The following is a 21548-nucleotide window of genomic DNA, read 5'->3' on the forward strand; positions in this document are numbered from 1 at the left end:
CTGTTCAAAGGTGTTCAAGATGTCTTCTTTTGCCAGGTGTGTCTGTGGAAATATAGGGACTATGAAAGAAAACAGATGGAGCACATCAAGAAAATAACATCTAAGTATCAGGAGGAGCTGGCCGAAAAGAATGCCAGATTAACAACTAAGTCATTCAATTCCCTTACAATCCTGTCATAAACTTCTCTTTTGGTCTGCTTGTTTCTATTCTATGACTGATGTATGCTTCTTCTCATTTCTGTATCTTAGTTAGAAGAAGAAATGGCACATGCTGTGGAGGAAAACAACAAAATGAGAAGAAATTGATTTTTAAATCATAAATTGGGAGATGACGTTTGTGTCCTCCTTAGCTGCAGTGGTTGCTTTTGCAAGGATTGGTATTGTAAGATTGGTGAATACAACAGCTTAGCAGCTGAACCAATAGTGAAATTTGGTGCCCCAATGATGATAACTTTGAAGGAAAGCTGAACGCTGAAATTGCAACTGAACTGTCCCTGCAAAAACAAAAGATTATTATTTTATCTCAAAAATTGAGGGTTGTGGCCTTAAAGATGTGGAGAGAATTGACTGTGAGGAGCCTATTGATCTTGCCAGACAATTTTCTGATAGTCTCGGAAAACTCTTTGAAATTATTGAATGGGACAAAGAAAAGAATGGAGGAGACAACAATAGAAAATAAGAATATTGATAATGACATTTTGATAAATGATAATGTAAATAAACAACATGATAACCACAATGGTTATTGGGCTTTGTTTGGATGAAGGAGAAAATGTTCAAATTAGTGATGTGGAGGAGCAGTATGGGGTTATAAAAGGAGGAGAGAAGCAGGGTGTTGTTGTTGTTTTTACAGAAAATTGCGTTGAGAAAGAGAAGAGCGAAAAGAAAGAGAAAGAGATGTTGCTACAAGGGTAAAATAAAGATTGGGAATAATACAAGGAAAGGAAGATTGAGTAATTACAAATACAAAAATAAAGTGGTTGGAAAAATTTGGAAGAAAATATGGAATGAGGGATGGAGGCAGTACAAAAACAAAAAGGAAATAGCTGAGAAATTAAAAGGAAATGGATGAGAAGTAATGAAATTTTGAAGAAAGACTTTTTTCTTCTTTCTCTACATTATGCAGTGGTACATCTACTTAAAAACTTAATTCGTTCCGTGACCAGGTTCTTAAGTAGAAAAGTTGGTTAGTAGAAGCAATTTTTCCCATAGTAATCAATGTAAAAGCAAATAATGCGTGCAAACCCATTAGGAAAGGAATAAAAGCTCAGAATTTGGGGAGGAGGAGGAGGAGGAAGAAGAGGAAGAGGACAGTCGCTGCCGAAGGAAGAAGGTGAGGTGAGGGGAATCAAAAAAATACAAAACTTTAAGGCTTAAAAAAAAAAGAGGGACTCTGAGGTGGCGAGGCGGACCACGCGCCTCCCATACACCCGGCGTGAGGCTGCCTCTTGGACACCAATGGCATTGACAAAATCATCATTGGCCAATTGCAAAGGTCAGCTTTAGTAATAGCTGGAAGAAAAGATGTTTACCCTTACTAAGAAATAACAATATGTTATTATACATCTAGCCCAGAGGTGGGTTACTACCAGTGCAGTGGGTGATTCCATTCCGGTGGTGGCCACGAGATTGCACAATTTGCGTGCGACTGCTCTGGTACCAGTCCTTCGGGCCCTGCCATCTTTTTTCCTCAATTTTTGGTCTGTAGGGTCTGTTGTAGGGAGATTATTCATTCCAGAGATTGAAGTTTGTAAAAAAGAAACTCAAGATGCCCTACCTTGATTTTGTTTGCTATAAAATGGATCAGAGAAAAAAATTGAAAAGTCTTTAAAGATTCTGTAATTATACTCTGCCTCCAACAGTAAAATAACATTTCTGATATCCTTGTGGTGAATTTCTTGAGATAATCCAGTTCATTCATAATGTCAATTGGCTCTCCTTTGTTACGTTCTTTACACAGATCTAAATATACAGAAAAAATAAATGCAAGTGAGGCTATTGGCTTTGGACCAACTGATAGATGATGAAATGTATTGTAACATACTGTGAGTTAAGAGACACATTGTATTTATCAGAAATAAGTACAGTGGTACCTCAACATATGAGTTTAATTCGTTCCAGACCTGAGCTCATAAGTCGATCAACTCGCATCTCAAACGAATGCCTTTAGACTTTGTTTTTCGCGCCGAGATAACCAGAAGCAAGGAGATTCTTGCACCACCTAGCAGAAGCTTGGCTCGTATCCTGAATTTAAGCTCGGGTGTCGAACAAAAATTTCGCTCACGTCGCAGCTCGTAACTTGGAATACTCGCATGTGGAGCAACTCGTATCTAGCGGTACCACTGTAGTGGCATTTTTAAAATTACATTTGCTAACATTGCTGTTTGGACCAGCTTCGGAGGCAACTGAGATACTAGAACAACTTGCTAAATTCTTTAAAACTAAAAAAAAACTGTTAGTTTTTATAGACATTTATTATCTATAAGTCAATGTGATATGCAGATGTTAAGAAATGAATGGAAGAAATAACTAGAACTTCTTATATTCTCAAGAAAATGGGAGAGTGGCTTAACTTCTACAGCAAGAGTGTCAATAGAACTGAAATTATGACTTACAAAAAGGGTTTTTTTAAAGAATTTTGGGGCTATAAATCCAAACAATTATTACAATTGTATAGAAAAGGACTGTCAAAACCAGCATTTAGTTGGAGATGTAATCAAACATGAAATATGTTTCCACAGTGCCCTTTACTGTGGGATAGGTGTTTTGGGAGAAAGTAGTCTATTACATTAATATGACTGTGCAACAAAAATAAAATGTTCAGATATAAAACATGGAATTTGACAATTGGACTGTCCTTACTATGGCTAAGAAACTAATATTTTAGCACTGGAAAATATATTATGGTTCTGTTTAATCAATGAATTGAAAACCTGCTTGCACTTGCCATGTGAGCAGATTACCTAAGGACACAGACATTGTATAGACAAGTGCAATGAAATATGAGACTCATTTATGCAAAATACAGAAGGTATAAAATAACTAGTCTTATAAATATATTAGAAGTATATGTATGCACGTTAATAATTTTGCATTAGACAAGTATATATTGAATTAAAACTTTACATTGTTATAATTCAAATATCATTTCTTTTCATATTTTTTCTTAAAATACTTTTTGTGTTCTTTTACCCTTCTCTTTCACAATATATGTATCTCAATTACTCTTACCTTTGTATTCTGCTCCTTTTTTTATTTTTGTTGTTAACTTTTTAAAAAACCAATAGAAATAAACAGAAATGGGAATCTACAGTTATTCTTGAGGCCTTGAATGGCATTTGGTTCTGCTCTGTTGAGATTGTTTTATGAAGAGTGAGTTTTTCATTGGAAATTGCAGCTTTAGCATGCTATGCTTTTTATACTGCAGTTTGCAAAATCTGTTACTTAGAAAAGGTAGTACAGTATCAGATCTCTGTTTTTTGGCTACCATTGACTATCATTGCTCTTCTACAATGTCTACTGTAGGAGAGAGACGGGTGGAGATGAGAATGATGAAAATGAAAGCATGTCATACAGATCATGGACTCAGTCATAACAAAAAGTTAACTATCTGGGTATTTTGTCAATACTGTCATTTCTGCTGGTGAATCGGTAAGTATAGAAGAGTTCTGTCTATGCACAAAATTTCCTATTCCTGCTTTACTTAGCAGTAGGTTACCATCTGTGATTTAAAATGGTTAATTTATGAGCAGCTTTGCCACTTTGTTCATTTATTTATTTACAAGACTTACATGGCCACCTATTGCCTACAACGACTCCATATATTTCATGCATTGTATTGTCTCACAGAAAAGCTAAGTAGTCGTAACTCTGAATCTTGCTATCCCTTCAGAATGAATGTTTTTTTATCAATCTATACTGTATTGTAACTTTACATTTTAATATAATGTCATTAATAAAATGAACAAAAAGTGTGGGAGATTCTCTTATTTTTAAAAAAACCTATGACATGGTAAAGAAGAATATTTCTAGCTAATAATTTAACTGTTATATCCACACTGTGAATGCAATAAATTACCAGGAAATAAAAAGATTTCTCAGGACATACTCAAGCACATGCAGAATAGATGCAAGAGCATGCTGGAACAGGTTTGGTCAACTGTCAGGGTTCCAAGTAAAATCCCTAACAAAAGGCCTCTCACCAGACCCAAACCCATACCCAACCCACAGACAAAATACAACCACCACCCAGAAGCCAAACCACAGTGGTGCCTCCAACTGCTGCACCCTCCTCTGACACAAACACAAAGTAAATAGACACATGCCATAAACACATAGCCAGACCACCAACTCGGAGCCAAACCAAAACCTTATACCACAGATATACATTACAAATCCAATAAACATAAACAAACAAACATTACAAAACAGCTGACCAGTCTGCAGGCATCAACTGCCACAACTGCTCAGGATGTCATCCCTAATCTGAAAACATCAACTAATCTGCATACATCAACTGCATCAATTATTCAAGGAGTTATCCCACCAACTAATCAGGATGTTTACCAGCCAACCAACCCATTTGCAGCAGCTGAGCCAGCACTCCACACCCCCTCAGCAGTATTTATAGAGGGATGGCAGCTCAGACCACACTTTGTTCGCCTGGGCACAAAGCTGAAGACAACAGCCTGAAGATGACGAGTGGGACCTCGTCAAAAGGTCGCAAGGAGTCTATCAACCTTACACGGGAAAAGACCCGAATAGGCTTAGGCTTATGTGTATATGTATGTATGTATGTATGTATGTATGTATTTATTTATTTATTTATTTATTTATTTATTTGATTTATGTGTGTGTGTGTGTGTGTGTGTGTGTGTGTGTATTCAAGTCCCAGTGAGGGTATGGCTAGCTGATGAGGCCAAAATAAGGCCGAAATAGATCTATGATAGTTTGCTTTAATTTTCAAATTCAGCAAAAACATGTAATATATATATATGTATGTAGGTAGGTAGGTAGGTAGGTAGGTAGGTAGGTAGGTAGGTAGATAGATAGATAGATAGATAGATAGATAGATAGATAGATAGATCGATCAATGGATATAGTGTGTGTGTCAGTATGTGTGTGTGTGTGTGTGTGTGTGCTGATTTTTTTTAAATTAAGGGAGACTAGCAAAAAACATGTGTGTGTGTGCATATACATATACATACCCACACACATATATATACATACACACACATGTATGTATGTATGTATACACATACATATGTATACATAAACATATAAGTATGTATGTATAAATGTATGTATGTATACACATACACACACACAGTGTATCTATTGATAAAGTGGACAATATTTATCATAATGTTTGAGTACACTTCCTTAAAGCAAGTGTTTTTTCCATCATTCAATATCCACTCATCTGTGCTGCCATCTAGAGTTCACTGTCAAAATATAAGGAAAGAAATGAAATCAGGAAAGCAAAAATAATATCCATATAATAGTTACTAAAATGTACATCATATTTTTGCAGAAATGATAAAAAGTCCTGTTTTGGAATAACAGGCAGTGGTAGAAATTAGTTATATGTTATTTTCCCTTTGCTTAGTGACTTAGAACTGCACATAGGTATATGTTGTTTTATTGAGTTGATAAATTGTATAGAGTTAGAGAAAACCACAGGTAATTGCTCCAAGGGACATCACATTTTGGCATTTTGGATGTCTTTCAAAGTTGACGGAAAATGTTTGGCTGGCTTTCAGTGAAAGTTTGAAAAAGCATGCTTCACTTTTTCTTCCTCAGAAAAATTCTACAAATGTAAAAGAAGAAGGGACCATATGAGTTAACCAACTTTGATATCCAAAACGCAGCTTGGAAAATGAGCTACCCGGGCAATCTTTAGAAATTACTAACAGGGACAGCTAATTTCTCAATTAACCTGAAGGAGATGGCAATGTTAATTATAAAGCCTCAGTTCAGAACTTGGACTCCCATGCCACATTTAATTTGTTTAGTGATAAGCCATGAACCTGGGTCCCAATTTTGAAGAGCAGATATGTGATTTAACTTAAGTTTTTAATGAAGTATTTCTTGTTATAGGTGCAATGAAATTACTTATTTCAGCAACAATCATAATAAAATGATAGTCTTCAATGTTACCTTCAGAAGTCTACATTAAGGGCAATGTGTGTGTGTGTGTGTGGTTTGTGTGTATGTGTGTGTGTGTGTGTTAAATTTATATGCCATCCATCTCCCTTTTGCAATAACTCTAGGTTGCTGCAAAAGGAATATTTTTTAAAAAAAGATAATGCAAAAAAATTAAAATATAGGAAGTTTAAATAAAGACCAAACACCAAAGGACAGGTCACACAAGGAGAGAGATCCCCTCTCTACCCCATAAGTCACCATCATCATTACACACCCTATTATGGCTCCAGGCCAGCTGGCAGGCCAGGTTTTAGGAACTTGGGGGCTGAGCTCACCTCCAGGGTAAAAATATTCCAAAGAGCAGAGGATACCACAGAAAAAGCTCTTTTACTAGATCCTGACAGCTGAAATTCTTTGGTAGACCTTTTCTGTTGGAGCAAATCGAACAAGCCAACCCCATTGGTGGACAGCTCCTTAGATATTTTGGACTCATACCATGAAGGACTCTCCATATTTCCCAAAATTCCATGCGCTTCTCAAAATACTGTAGTAGCATTTGTCTATCCATATTTCCTTCCTTTTTGTTTTCTTTTCTTCTTTCACACTATATTTTGGAAGCTAGAAATTTAAAAATAAATATTAGGCATAAAGACAAAAATGTCAAACATTTATTATTTCTCATTATCCAGTGTAAAATTCCTACCGCCTCATGGCTATGTCTTTTAAATGGAGAAATCTGCGCACAGCTTATAAGCCTTTCCAGAAAATTATTGTTATCCCGCTTTGTTTTTTCACTATAAAAACAGTATTATGCATGTACCTTTACTGCTTTTATCTTTATTCTGTATGTATTCTTACTTTTTGGATGGTGGTACTATGCTCTGTCCACTTCATTTGGCAGAGAATGTTCAGAAGACCAGCCATCAATTGTCTGTGACATTCAGTGATTGCCCTTGCCTGCTTCATCTGATAATAGATGGGTCCTGGAGCGGACTTTTCTTTTTTTAAAAAGCTTTCTATAAAAAGACAAGAAAAGAACATACCAGCAGTTTACTTCGTCTGTCTATAATCTTTATATTCTTTATAGCAATAGCATTTAGACTTATATGCCACTTCATAGTGCTTTCACAGCCCTCTCTAAGTGGTTTACAGAATCAGCATATTGCTCCCAACAATCTGGGTCCTCATTTTACTGACCTTGTAAGGATAGAAGGCTGAATCAACCTTGAGCCAGTGGTGAGATCTGAACTGCTGAACTACAGCTAGCAGTTAGCTGAAGTAGCCTGCAGTGCTGTACTCTAACCACTGTGCCACCCCAGCTCTTATCAACTCAACATAAGCTGTAGCTGCTTTGCCCGGAAAGAAGACAAGCAATATGGTTGAATAAGTGTCTACAAGAATATCTGGGAAATATTACAAAAAAACAACTTTTACCAGTAAGAGAAAAAAACAAGAAATGTTTAAATATTTTAATAATGTTGGGTATGACTGGTTTTTGAACAAAAAAAATTCCATTATGTCAATGATGTCAAATCAGGTAAGAATTATACATACAAATATTGGACTATGCAGTGCTATCAGGCTCAAACCCAAAGATAACACTGTGAAATTTAATTATTTTTTTATTTGTTTACATCAAACAAACAGAATCTTGCCAGACTAAAGCTATAACCTTCTAACTTAATAGAGATTCTAAGATGTGGCTACTCTGAATTATCTATCCTATCCTAACCTATCCTGATCTATCCTATCCTATCCTATCTATCCTATCCCATCCTATCTCCCTAATCCAGTCCAGGATTGCACAGTCCCTTATTTTGGGCTTCTCTATGGCAGGAACAACTGGTGTTTTTGCTGAGATTCCCTCCATCCCAATTCTCCAGATGTACATTCCACCCTAACTGCACTCTGTTGGCATCATCAGGGACTCAATAAATTTTCAGTAAATGGGGTATTACAATGGCATGCACCCACACGAACCCCAGCCATACAGAAGACCTCTATGTTTACCAATTGTAAAATAATTATATCTACTAAGTTGAAAACAGTTTATGTGGACAGGCCAAGACAGCCATAAAAAGAAATTAATTAAAATGTCATTTCCCAATCTGCTTTGGATGTCACCCAATTAGCCGCTTTACTTATTATAACCTGGCTATTAACAATTTCACATGGTCATTTCTTCTTACTAAATAATACCCTCTTCTCTTTTGGTTATCTGTGATGTCTTCAGGGCAACCTTTCCACAATCAGAGTTTTTTTTCCCCAGAGTTCAAAGCAGCACAGTTTCATCTAATCAGGTTTCTAAAAATAGGAAACAAATGTAAACACAGGTAGAATTACAATTGCAAAAAAGAAGGAAAGTCACCTGAATTATCTACAATTCTGCTAGTACTTTCAAAAGCTACAGGGCAGCCATAAAGTGATTGAACTATTAGGGATTCAATAAATAAGGTTTTGATCTGTATATTCTAGGAATATTATGATAGGCAGGGAATACTGTAATTGGTTTTAAATAAATATGGCATTAATTTAAAAAGCAAAAGAAAATGATCCAAGGGAGCAAATTACAAAAAAAACCACAAGAAAAATTACCCCCACATACACTGCCCCCAATTTCAATTTGTCCCATGTGTTTGCAAACCTCCATTTGTTCTCAAAACTATCCGTTCTGGTTCTTGCCTCCTCCCCTGTCCCCATTTTACACAAAACTGTAATTTAGAAAAATAACTCTTATTTTTACAAGCATATTAAAATGTGAAAAACAAGTCTGAATTAATAAGTAACTGAAATGAACATAAGTCCCTTGATATCTCAGATCGCTTAGCTCACAGCATGTGTTCCAGATAGAAAGTTGGAAATATACACTTTCAAGTTAATTCTTCATATAACAGCAGTTTTTCTTCCTTTTTCTAAACCACTCTGATAGAGTTTTGCAAGAAAATATAACAAAACAAACCCAAAGTTTATCTGGAAACATGCAAGAAGGTTTGATTTAAAACCAAAACCAAAAATAAAATAATGACCTAAAACCAGGGGTGGACTGCTGCTTGGACAGGGGTGGAATGCAGTGGGGTAACGAAAATGGAGCTCCACCCCAAAGCACCCAATTTGCACTGAAAGTTGTTGAAAGAAAATGCAGGGCTTCCTGTATAAGCCACGCCCACAGTGTGGTAGTAAAAATTTTGGTAGCCCTTCACTGCCTAAAAAACGTGATGACGAACTTATGGCATGAGTGCCACAGGTGGCACACAAACCCATATCAGAGGGCACATGAGACTTTGATTTATTGATTTTGTCCATTGCACAATGAGAGTTATATTGGGTATACATATAGTAAATATATAATGAAGGTTATAGAGGATATACTCATAGTAAAATATATCTAAGAAAGAATAGAAGAGAAGAAATAGGAATAAAATATATCAGTGAAAGAATAGAATAAATGCTATGTTTCAGCTCCAGTGTGCATGTGCATGCTGGCTAGCTGATTTTCGGGCTTGGAAAAGGTCATTTTATCCACTGGACACTTCAGGAAAGCTTCCCTGAACAGCGGAGGCAAAAAAAAAATCCCCAATGCACTTCTGATTTGCTGTTTTTTGTTCTCCGGAGGGTTCAGAGAAGCGTCTTGAAGCCCCAGAATGCAAAAAACAGCACAATGGGCAAACAGGAAATGTGTTTTCCTGAACTTCCGGTTTGCCCATTTGGGATTTTTTTTAACCTACCAGGCTTCAGAAAGGCCTGTGCGCATGCGTGGGGAGCAGTGCAGGGGTTTATGCATGGTGGTGGGTGCACCTGTACACATGCTAGCACACACACACATACACTTTTTGGCACGCAAACCAAAAAAGGTTCGCCATCACTGACCTAAAAGTGTACAATTTTTCAGTTGGAATATATATTATCCCTTTTCTACCAGAAAAGTAAAGAAAAACAGAGACACAGGGAAGGGTTGCATACAAAACAGTTGTGTTCAGTATATATGCAGTATCTACTAACAATATCTATCAAGGGTACATTTGCATTAAATGTTTAGTTGCTAAGCTAAATTATCTATTGCAGTATTATGGTGATATTATTTTCTCGTGCTTGTCATTTAGCAGTATTTTCAGTGTTTCCAAAACCAAAGCTCTCATTTTATTGTAAATTATTCATATATTCATACTGAGGTCTTTTCTGTGTCCAAGTCCACATTTGGGCAAGTGTGTTTGTTTATATTCCGCTTTTATTTGTACAAATACCTCAAAATGGCAACCATATCCAACACACTTTCCTCCTCCTATTTTCCCAACAATAATCCTGTGAGATGGGTTGAGTAAGAATGAGGGTCACCCAGCTGTTTTTCATGGCTAAAAAGGGACTAGAATTTAGGCACTCCCACTCTGTAGCTTCGGGTCTTAATCCCTAAACCAATTGGCTCAGTTTTTAAAAAAATTGTTGTTATTAGTTGCAAAGTCATGTCCGATCCATCGCAACCCCATGGTCAATGTTCCTCCAGGCCTTCCTATCCTCTATCATCCCCCAGAGTCCATTTAGGTTCACCCCGACTGCTTCAGTGACTCCATCCAGCCACCTCATTCTTTGCTGCCTTTTTCTTCTTTTGCCCTCAATCGTTCCCAGCATTGGACTCTTCTCCAGTGAGTCCTTCCTTCACATTAGGTGGCCAAAATACAGTAAAGCATTTCATACTTACCTCCTATATAGCTACTGTCTCTCCAGTTGCTCCATAGAAGGTGCCAATCCAAAATACAGACATACCTCCTATAATTCATGCCATAGACTCAATTCACATTAAGTCCTGTTGTTGAATTAGCCACAATTGACTTCAAGGCATATTTAATTAATTTAATTTATTAGATTTGTATGCCGCCCCTCTCCGAAGACTTGGGGTGGCTCACAACAACAATAAATACAGTAAACAATAATACAAATCCAATTAATAAAAGTAGAATTAAAACCCCTTAATATTAAAAACAATCAATGCAACAAAGTCGTACCATTCTCAAGTGCTATAGTCAGAAGAGAGGGGGGAGTTAATCCCCCCATGCCTGGTGGCACAGGTGAGTCTTTAACATTTATTTATTTATTTATTATTTGGATTTGTATGCCGCCCCTCTCCGAAGACTCGGGGCGGCTCACAACAAGTGAAACAAATCATAAATAATCCAATTAATTAAAATATTTAAAGATTTAAAAACCCCATATACTAACAGACACACACACAAGCATACCATGTATAAATTAAACGTGCCCAGGGGGAGATGTTTCAATTCCCCCATGCCTGACGGCAAAGGTGGGTTTTAAGGAGTTTACGGAAGGCAGGAAGAGTAGGGGCAGTTCTAATCTCTGGGGGGAGTTGGTTCCAGAGAGCCGGTGCTGCCACAGAGAAGGCTCTTCCCCTGGGGCCCGCCAACCGACATTGTTTAGTTGACGGGACCCGGAAAAGGCCCAGTCTGTGGGACCTAATCGGTCGCTGGGATTCGTGCGGTAGGAGGCGGTCTCGGAGATATTCTGGTCCAATGCCATGAAGGGCTTTAAAGGTCATAACCAACACTTTGAATTGTGACCGGAAATTGATCGGCAGCCAATGCAGACTGCGGAGTGATGGTGAAACATGGGCATACCTAGGTAAGCCCATGACTGCTCTCGCAGCTGCATTCTGCACGATCTGAAGTTTCTGAACACTTTTCAAAGGTAGCCCCATGTAGAGAGCATCTTGTGGAAGACGGGGAGGGTGGGGGCAATTTGAATTTACAGGGGGAGTTGATTCCAGAGGGCCGGGGCCGCCGCAGAGAAGGCTCTTCCCCCAGGTCCTGCCTGACTACATTGTTTAGAGAAGGCCAACTCTGTGGGACCTAATCGGCCGCTGGGATTCGTGCGGCAGAAGGCACTCCCGTAGGTATTCTGGTCCGATGCCATGTAGGGCTTTATAGGTCATTAACAACACTACCGTATGCAACTAGTGATCATGGTATACAATGCACAACAGCTGCTTTCCAATAACAACCAAACTAAAACCAAATAAGCAATATTGTCTTGATATAGGGTTGAAATATAAAAATTAAAAAATATTTATCCTGCTTTTCGTCTTGAGTTCAGTAATATTGCTTTCAGGAGATATGAAAGTAAAGGCAAAAGCATAAACCACGGTAAATAAAACCATAAGCAACATTTCCCCTCCAGTTTATAGGGGGTTTTTTGCATACTGCAAATCTTTTTATTTCTTTACTACTCTTCCTCCAGAAAAGCCTACAGTAATTTATTAACCCATTATTGTCTTAATTAGCACAACAGTAGCCTTTCACCGTAGTTCAAACTTATTCAAAGGCTGGAACAGAACTTTATTTTGAAGAGAATTATGCAATTCCCCTAGAGCAGGAAAATAATCCACCTTCATTTTGTAATTATTGAGTTTGATTCATGCAATTCAGCATTCTCAATAATCTATCTTAGTAAAGTAACCAATAACAGGGTATTAACAAACTGGTGAGCTAAGAGAAAATGTTATGACTGGGTGGACATAAAGACACTTCCTGACGCAGATGCCATAGGGTGCTCCTCAGCAGTGGGTTGCTCCCGGTTCTGCCCAGTTCTGTGAACTGGTAGCAGTGGTGATGGGAGGCTCCACCCACCCAGAAGCATTGAATGCGTGCACAGATGCTTAAACCATGCAATGGAGTAACTGTCTTTGGAATCCACTACTGGTGCTCCTCTACTATTCAAATCCCAGCCAACTGCATCATCACAATAGGTTCCTAGGATTGCAGTGGTGGTATTTTGTTTCATTCAATAATAGACAAGAAGGCCTTTGATTAAAAACAGAACAGGAAAGAAATGATCCATCATTGTGGTTTAAGGTGTCTTGGAATTGGGGCAGAGAAATGGGCAACTTACCCAATGTTTAGAAACCAAAGGGGTTAGATGGGACATAATGAACTGAAATACAGGTAGACCTCGACGTATTCCAAGGCCATGTGATCACTTTTTGCAACCCTTTGATAAGCAAAGTCAATAGGGAATCCAGATTCACTTAACAACCAGGTTACTTACTTATCGACTGCAATGACTCATTTACCAACTGTGGTTTTAAAAGGTTATAAAATGGGGCAATATTCCCTTAACAAATGTCTCACATAACAACAGAAATTTTGGGCTCACGTGTGATCGTAACCTGAGGAGGAGCTGTACAGTTTGAAGTTGTTTAAATATTTTAAATAATTTCTTAGTCCCTCTGGCTGGGTGTGGTGGGGGACTTCAATCTCTTGAAAGAGTGCATTTGTGATCTGGGATTGATAGCCCTGAATAGAGTTTGAACTTATAAAAATATTAAAGTCTTGATCCATCGCGCCACAAAAAATGGTGTAAGTAACCGTTTGAAGCTGAAAATATTTTTTGCCCAAACATTTCCTTTTAAAGTGTTGCAGCCAAATTAAATAACAAAACATGTTATTTTGCTTGCTTACAGCTGCCAAAGATTTAGATGGCAAGAAGCTAAAAGAAAGAGACTTGGCATATTTACATATAAGAAGCAGTCTATCATATTTCCCATTAAAAATGAGATCTGCACTAAATAATAGGGTCTTGATTAAAAAGAACATCCCTTGAAGCAACGCTTAGATGCCCCATGTTTCTTTGTGATCTGTAATCTAATCTGGGATATACACATGAATGCATGTCAAAGGACCCCCGATAGTAGTGAATGATTTATTTTGAGCCATGGGATTAAAGGATTGTGTTAATACTGTTGACAGTGATCAAAATAAACTGGGCTGATCTCTTTTCAACTGATTCAGTATTTATGGGTTCCCCCCCACACACACACACACGTATTCAGAAAAGGATTACCGTATTTTTGGAGTATAAGGTGCACCTTTTTCACCCCCTAAAAGAGGCTGCAAATTTGGGTGCATCTTAGACTCTAAATGCAGCTTTTCTAAGCTTTTTTCCCAGCCCTAATGAGGTGCTAATGATCTTCCCAACATTTTCCCATCTTGCAGGATTTTTTCATTGCTACTCCCTCCAAAGAAGGTTTTTTGCAGCCCTAAGTCTTTGCAGGCTTGTTTTCATTCTTACTCGCTCCAAAGACTTTTTTCAGCCTGAAACAGGGTATTAAAAAAAATTGCTGAAGCTGATCAGACTAAAGATGCTAGCCAGATGAATTCCTGGCAGGTAGATTTTTTTTCCTATTTTCCTCCCCCCAAACTAAGGTACATCTTATACTCCAGTGTATCTTATACTCCAAATAAATATAATATATATCCCCTGAAAAAAAGCCAAATCTTAAAATGCTGCTATGTACTTACAGGTAGTCCTCACCTTAGGATGAATTAATGACCATTCAAAGTTAAGACCTTCCCTCTCCTCCTCGCCCCTTGTCACCAATGGTTTGAACTTGAACCTATCAGGGGGGAAAAAGAAGGCTAAATATGAAGCATAAAAGAAAGCTTAAAACCCAAACTCAGTACAAGCAGTCCTCGACATATGACCACAATTTCCAAAATTTCTGTTGTTTAGCAAGACATTTGTTAAGTGAGTTTTGACCCATTTTACGACATTTCTTGCCACAGTGGTTAAGTGAATCAGTGCAGTTGTTAAGTGAGTCACATGGTTGTCAAATAAATCTGGCTTCTCAGAAAGTCATGTCTGCAACCATCATAAATATGAATCTGTTGCCAAGTGCTGATTTTTGCTTACATGACCATGGGGATGATGCAGTGGTTGTGTGAAAAATGGTCATAAGTCAGTTGTAACTATGAATGGTCATTAAATGACCTGTTGTAAATTGAGGACTGTCTGTAATCTGCCTTGCATCTTGGTAATCATTTTCTCTCCCATCATTCCTTTTAGTATTTTTTAAATTTAGAATACCCCTTGCAATTTTGGTTTGACATTGTTATCTTGTAACATTGCCAGCAAACTGCATCCATTCTTAGCATTCAGTGAGTAATATATATGAAGTGTGTATGGAGGGTATATGAACTTTAATACTTAAATTTGCTTTACCTTCCCTCTGAGCTGCGATTTAGCTGAATACGCTTTTTGCCAAGGACAGCTCAAGTTTGACCCTAGGTATGAATTAGCTAGAATATGCTAAAAGAATTGGCAGTAAGTTTATTAATTAAGATTGTCATCCAATGCAAAAGCCATTGAAGCATGCAACTGAACTAAATTAATAAATCATAGATTAGCTCCCAGCGAAATGACACCGCTTTCTAGATTAGATTCTAATGTAGCAATTCAGATCTGGTTTAAACTTGATTGAAACAAATAAACTATCCAGGTTTCTGAGTATTTTGAGCATTTTAGGGGTGGGAGAGGAACTTTTTTACACAGTCATTCAAACTTTTATATCTTGTGACCTAGTAAATTATCTATTCCTTTCTTTCATGTCTGTTGATTCAATAATTTAGATTTACATTATTCAATTTAGTTCCTGTAATCAATTTCAATCCAGACACTTCAAATCTTCAATCACTGTAATCTGTTGACCACATGACTTATATGTTCCTATGGCCAAATTTGAAAAGCATGTCATTGTCTATTCTATTGCTGGCATATATTCTTGGAAAATAAAGGTTTGGAAAATATTGTGATTGAAAAACCAGTCTTTCTGATGTTAGAAAAAGTTATTTCATCTAAATGTAGATCTAAGTGTTTTTTTCTGTTTTTCACTGTAATTTTTGTTATGAGTGCCAAGAATGTTCGATATACTATGTTCTCTTTTTGTGCCTCATGTATCCTTATTTTCATCTGTACAGATATCTGGTAACTCTCTCCAGGCTTGAAAGGATCTTATGTAAGATATATTTGATGTTCTCTATATTCTAAACTATTTTAGTTTCCCATAATGCCTTTTTAATTTTACACAAAGCTTAGAGAGTAAGGATCATTCAGAGGGATGACTGCATAAACTACATGAAGTGCAAAATAACATTAAGTGATACCTAAGCAATTAATAAAACGAATAAACTGTTCATTTCACTGCTCCATTGAGAGCCCATTGTCACAACCCTGAATCGTTTTTCAGTCATACATCCTTTGTGAAATTGCAATTGTCTCATCCTTATCCACAATGAAGATATTCCAAAGGTGCTTTTTCAGGAAGCAACTGGGCTTTCCTTCCTTCCTTCTTCCCTTCCTTCCTTCTTCCCTTCCTTCCTTCTTCTCTTCCTTCTTCCCTTCCTTCCTTCTTCCCTTCCTTCCTTCTTCTCTTCCTTCTTCCCTTCCTTCCTTCTTCCCTTCCTTCCTTCTTCCCTTCCTTCCTTCTTCTCTTCCTTCTTCCCTTCCTTCCTTCTTCCCTTCCTTCCTTCTTCTCTTCCTTCTTCCCTTCCTTCCTTCTTCTCTTCCTTCCTTCTTCCCTTCCTTCCCTTCCTTCCTTCCTTCTTCCCTTCCTTCTTCTCTTCCTTCTTCTGCTCTTCCAGTTTCCGGTTTCCAGTGATCCTGCACAGGTGTGCCGGGGGGGGGGGGGCTGCTCTTCTGGTTTCTAGCACTTCTCCCCATGCATGCTGAAAAGATTTGCCTACACTGTTCTAGGATGAATAGCGAAACATTTCCCCCCCCCCCCAAGAAAATCCAGTTGCCACCTGAAAAAGCATCTTTTGGGCTAACCATGACCTGGATGACTGAGAATCTCTATATGCATAGGGAACATTTATAATTATAGTTTATAATTATTTTTATATATATATATATATATATATATATATATATATATATATATATATATATATATATATATATATATATATATGTAGATTGTTCTGAGTTCGGGTTTTGCCCTGTGTAATGTTTTGCATGTCTATGCGACGTTTCGCATAGACATGCAAAACATTACACAGGGCAAAACCCGAACTCAGAACAATCTACATACATATACCCGTGAAAATTTACGAAAACATATATATATATATATATATATATATATATATATATATATATATATATATATATATATTTGACAATTTCTATTGATAGTATATCTGAACATAAATGTTTATTGAATTCGTCTCCCCACACCTCCGTCTTCTCCACCACAACTAACAACGGGTCCCGTCAACTAAACAATGCCGCTTGGCGGGACCCAGGGGAAGAGCCTTCTTTGTGGCGGCCCCGGCCCTCTGGAACCAACTCCCTCCAGAGATTAGAATTGCCTCCACCCTCCTTGCCTTTCGCAAGCTACTTAAAACCCACCTCTGCCGCCAGGCATGGGGGAATTAAGATTCCTTCCTCCCCCTAGGCCTTTACAATTGTATTTATTTATTTTTTTATTTATTCTTTGTCCAATATACAATACATATGAAAGAGAATAGACATTAAGTGATATACAAAAGATAGGAAGTAAAGATAGGAAGTAAAGAGGAAGATAAGTGGGTGGGAAGGAAAGAATATATATGATAAAAGGGAAAGGAAAGACAATTGGACAGGGGACGAAAGGCACATCAGTGCACTTATGTACGCCCCTTACTGGCCTCTTAGGAACCTGGAGAGGTCAATCGTGGAGAGTCTGAGGGAGAAATGTTGGGGGTTGGGGGTTGACACTATTGAGTCCGGTAATGAGTTCCACGCTTCGATGACTCGATTGTTAAAGTCATATTTTTTACAGTCAAGTTTGGAGCGATTAACATTGAGTTTGAAGCTGTTGCATGCTCTTGTGTTGTTGCGGTCGAAGCTGAAATAGTCGTTGGCCGGAAGAACATTACAGCGAATGATTTTGTGGGCAATACTTAAATTGTGTTTTAGGTGCCGCAGTTCTAAGCTTTCGAGATCCAGGATAGTTAGTCTGTTTTCGTATGGTATTCTGTTTCGGGTGGAGGAGTGGAGGGCTCTTCTGGTGAAATATCTTTGGATGTTTTCGAGAGTGTTGATGTCTGAGATGTGGTGAGGGTTCCAGACAGATGAGCTATATTCGAGGATGGGCCTGGCATAGGTTTTGTAGGCTCTGGTCAGTAGTGTGAGATTGCCAGAGCAGAAGCTACGTAGAATCAGGTTTACAACTCTGGAAGCCTTTTTGGCGATATTGTTGCAGTGGGCTTTAGCACTTAGGTCATTTGAAATTAGTATTCCGAGGTCTTTTACTGAGTGTGGGTTTGCTGTGAGAATTTGTTTGTTTAGTTCATATATGAGGTTTGGGTTCTTTTTGCCGATGTGGAGGGTAGAGCATTTGTTGGTTGAGATTCGAAGTTGCCAGATGTTAGACCAATCTGAAACATAGTCAAGGTCTTTTTGGAGAGTGAGTGTGTTGTCAGTGGTGTTGAAAAGTTTCACATCATCGGCAAAGAGCACACAGTTGCTTGCGATATTATCGCAGAGGTCGTTGATGTATAGGATGAAAAGAGTAGGACCTAGTACGCTGCCTTGGGGAACGCCGCTTTTGACAGGGACAGGGGAGGAAATGGCGCTTCCGATTTTGACAACTTGTTGCCTGTTTGACAGGAATGCAGTAATCCAGTTGTGGAGGAATCCTGAGATGCCATAGGATTTGAGTTTTAGGAGAAGTTTGTCATGAACCACTGAGTCAAAGGCTTTGCAGAAGTCGATATAAATTGCATCGATGGATTTTCCTTGATCAAGGTGGGTAGTCCAGATGTTTTTGCAGTGAAGTAGTTGTAGGTTGCAGGATAGTTTCTTTCTGAATCCAAATTGTTTTTTTGATAGTAAGTTATTAGATTCTAGGTAAAGGGTAATTGATTGATTTATGATTGATTCCATGATTTTACAAGAAACGCAGCATAGAGATATTGGTCTGTAGTTGTCAACTAGTGATGGGTCTCCTTTTTTGAAGATGGGGATGACTACTGCTTTAGACCACAGCTTGGGGAGAGTACTGGTCCTGAAGGATTTTTGGAAGATAATGCTTAAGGGCTCAGCTATGGCAGAAGAAAGTTTTCTTAAGAAGTATGCACAAAGACCATCTGGTCCAGCAGATAGGGAAGGTTTGAGATCACGGATTGCTTTTTCAACGTGGTCTGTAGTGAAGATGATTTGGGTTAGGTTGTTTAATGAGTTAGAAGTGCAGTTTGCGAAGAGGGGGGATGAGCCATTACTGTTAACAAAAACGGAGCCAAAAAAGGAGTTGAAGAGGTTAGCTTTGGATGGGTCATCGTGGTATTCTATGTTGTGTGGTCCTACGAGAGGTGGAATAGGTCTGGAGTCGTTAAGTTTGTTGTTGACGAAGTTGTAGAAGGCACGGTTAGATTTGGAGCGTAGGAGGTTTTCCTCTTGTTCACTGTGGTAGTTGAGACATTCTGCTTTTATTTGTTGGCATATGCTTCTGTAGCGGCTTTTAAAGTTGGTTACTGGACCTTTTTTGTTTCTACGCCAGAGGGATCTTTTTTTGGTTTGAAGTTTCCTTATTGAGACAGGAATGTTATTTTTTTGTTTTCTTCTAGGAGAGGTAATTGGGACATGCAGATTTATGAGATTATTAATTTGGTGTAAGAACATGTTGTAAAGTTCATCAATGGTGATGCAGTTGGAGAACAAGGAATGCCAATTGATTAGTGAGAGATTGGCGTCTATGAGTTCGTAGTTGGCTTTCCTGAAATTGTACTTAGGTGCCGTGTTGTTCTGTTGAGTGTTATGATAGTGTAGGTTGAGGTTGAAGTTGATCATACTATGGTCGCTGTTGGAGAAGGGTTCTATAATATGCAGTCTATAAATAGCACTTTTGCTGTTACAGAAGATGAGGTCGAGACAGTTGTTGAGTCTGGTATTGTTAGATACTAGTTGTTCTAGTACCAGGCTGGTGACGGTGTTATAAATGGTGGTATGTATGGGTTCAGTGGAGCATTCATTTAGTGTCCAGTTGATGTGTGGTAGGTTAAGGTCACCTAGGAAGATGATGGGATAGGGGCAGGAGGATGCCCATGTTAGTAGGGAGGTTAATTTTGATGCATGGGTAGTGTCATAGTTTGGAGCTCTGTAGCACAGTAAAAAGCGGAGAGTAGTGATGAGGGAAAGATCGCAGATTAAGGTTTCAGGAAGGGATAGATCGTGTGCTACTTGAATGTTTTTTAGATTGAGTGAGCTTTTATAGAAATGGCTACACCACCTCCTCTGCGGAATTCGCGGTCAGACCGGAGAACCAGGTAGTTATTATGCGTGATGATGGAGTCAGGAAAGGAACAATTCAACCATGTTTCGCAAACAAAGATTAAGTCAAATAAGTTGGTGTCGACTAGAAGGAGGAATTCTGATAACTTATTGATTAAACTTCTTGCATTGATGAGTTTGCATTTGAGATTGAATTTGTGTTCAGGGATGAGATTTAGTTGGGTTGAGTTGGGGTGGGATTGAGGCGAGGTAGTAAGGGGCGCGTTTTCCTATTCATTGCTGGAGGTGCTGGGGAGGTCAGATTGTTGATGAGGGATGGTGGGTAGTATGGCGTATGTATGGTATGTTTGTATGTATGTTTGGGGTTTTTATATTAAGGGGTTTTTAATTCGCTTTTAGTATTGGATTATTATTGTATATTGTTTATGATTGCTGTTAGCCGCCCCGAATTTTCAGAGAGGGGCGGCATATAAATCCAATAAAACTAAACTAAACTAAACTAAACAACATCTCCCAGGAAGGATAGAATAATTATATTATAGTAATATTCTTCTTTCAGGTTATAACCATCTTGCCACCAACATTGTAGCTAAATTTTATGTGTCTACAGTGAAATTGTGGCAAATACAAATGTAGCATGTTGGTAAATCTCATACCACTATTTCAATAATTTGGAATCAGAAACGAAGTATGATCAAGCCAGAACAGCTATTAGATGGGGAAACACTTAGAAACTCCAGGATTACTAAATAGACTGTACTGTATGTCCCATATGTAAGACAAAGACAATTAATTAAAAAAAATTAAAGGAAAAAAAGTCCAGGACACCAGGACTACATGTTGGGAGTGATAATTCTCCAGAAAAAGACTATGACATATCAGTTCTACATTTCCATCAAGCAAAACGATATGGACTGACATAAACATTGATTTGAAGGAGACTGTACTTCTTCTGCATCTTTAGGGGATCTATAAAAATACCATTTGTCCTGGTTCTGGCTCATTTCCATGTCCCTCTTGAGCCCTATTGTCTTAGTTGTGGAGCAGCATTTATTTATTGCCAATTTAGCTGCAATACATCAGAAATTGCCAGGCTCCTTTAGGTCAACAATTCCTCCTCTTCCTCCTCCTCTTCTTCTCCTTCTCCTCCTCCTCCTCCTCCTCCTCCTCTTCTTCTCCTTCCTCTTCTCCTCCTCTTCTCCTCCTCCTCTTCTTCTTCTTCTTCCTCTTCTCCTTCTCCTCCTCCTCTCTGTCTCTGTCTCTGTCTTTAGAAGAGCTTCCGTATAACCACTGCCCTTCTCAGTTGTGTTGCTGTTTTGCAAACGGGACAGCAGCGTGGAGGCCGAAAG

Source organism: Erythrolamprus reginae, chromosome 1 (genome assembly GCF_031021105.1).
Source record: "Erythrolamprus reginae isolate rEryReg1 chromosome 1, rEryReg1.hap1, whole genome shotgun sequence".
Taxonomy (NCBI): Eukaryota; Metazoa; Chordata; class Lepidosauria; order Squamata; family Dipsadidae; genus Erythrolamprus; species Erythrolamprus reginae.